Genomic DNA, 1,368 nt, shown 5'->3' on the forward strand with positions numbered 1-1,368 from the left:
GTACAGTTGCCGAAGAAAATTTGTTGAGAGACAAGTTTTGTGCGTATCAAGTTTATGGCGCCGTTGCCGGGGATTGAATTTGAATCAACAATGATTAAATTGGAGGATAACTAGATTGAACATTTTTCTTTTGTTTGATTTAAATTTCTGTTGAGTTAATTCGCTTTCAGTTTTAGTTAATTTCTTCCCTTCCCCCTACTTTTTCGTTTATTTTTTTTAGTTATTTACAATTCAGTTCACTAACCCACTAACTGTTTGATATATTGCATCACTCACACTAACAGTAATTCTAACAGAATACTTTCTGCATCTATTTTCCTTGCTTGTATCTTGTTGGTTGTATGATAGGAAGGAGAAGCGGGGCTTCAACTTCCTTTGATTCTGAACCTGAGAGGACCTTCCTTAGATTAAGTAGGGAAGTAAGAGGAAAAAGAGTAGTGGGTGCTGAGGAAGAGGAAGAGTACTTTGAACTAGACATGGAGGAGAATATGGAGAACATTCATGAAGAAGAGGCTCACAACCATGGCAGAGAAGGACTAGCAAATCATACTGGGCAAGAGAGAAGAGTTCTAGGCTCCTACATCAACCCAAACCCAGGAAACTGTGGGAGTAGCATTCAAAAGCCAACCATACATGCCAACAACTTTGAACTAAAACCACAGCTCATCACCCTTGTTCAGAACAACTGTTCATTCAGAGGAGGCGTCCAAGAAGACCCCAATCAACATCTAACCACCTTCCTGAGGATATGCGATATTGTGAAGTCTAATGGTGTTCATCCTGACACCTATAGACTACTTTTGTTCCCTTTCTCACTCAAGGATAAGGCATCTAAATGGCTGGAATCCTTCCCTAAAGCGAGTTTGACAACCTGGGAAGATGTGGTGAACAAATTTTTAGCCAGATTCTATCCTCCTCAAAGAATTAACAGGCTGAGAGCTGAGGTTCAAACTTTCAGGCAGCAGGATGGTGAGACTCTATATGAAGCATGGGAGAGGTTTAAGGACCTAACAAGGAGGTGTCCACCAGATATGTTCAATGAATGGGTGCAGCTACACATTTTCTATGAAGGCCTTTCTTATGAATCAAAGAAAGCAGTAGACCACTCATCCGGGGGATCTCTGAACAAGAAGAAGACCATTGAGGAGGCCATAGATGTCATTGAAACTGTAGCAGAGAATGACTACTTCTATGCCTCCAAAAGAGGGAACACTAGAGGAGTGATGGAGCTAAACAATGTAGATGCTCTGCTGGCCCAAAACAAGCTCATAACCAAGCAATTAGCTGACCTCACCAAGAAGATGGAGAGGAACCAAGTAGCAGCAATCACCACCTCATCAACAACCCAAGAGGGAGTGAATGCAGAGG

At 41.7% G+C, this 1,368-nt stretch overlaps 1 non-coding gene across 1 annotated transcript; it reads right to left on the bottom strand.

Moving 5' to 3' along the window:
• Positions 1–929: 929 nt before the first annotated feature.
• Positions 930–1,036, bottom strand: LOC148577843 (small nucleolar RNA R71). Its single transcript, XR_015903371.1, has one exon. It is a non-coding gene; the product is annotated as a small nucleolar RNA R71 (small nucleolar RNA).
• Positions 1,037–1,368: the final 332 nt, after the last annotated feature.

Source organism: Arachis ipaensis, chromosome B1 (genome assembly GCF_059453495.1).
Source record: "Arachis ipaensis isolate K30076 ecotype BB chromosome B1, ASM5945349v1, whole genome shotgun sequence".
In the NCBI taxonomy this organism is placed as follows: domain Eukaryota; kingdom Viridiplantae; phylum Streptophyta; class Magnoliopsida; order Fabales; family Fabaceae; genus Arachis; species Arachis ipaensis.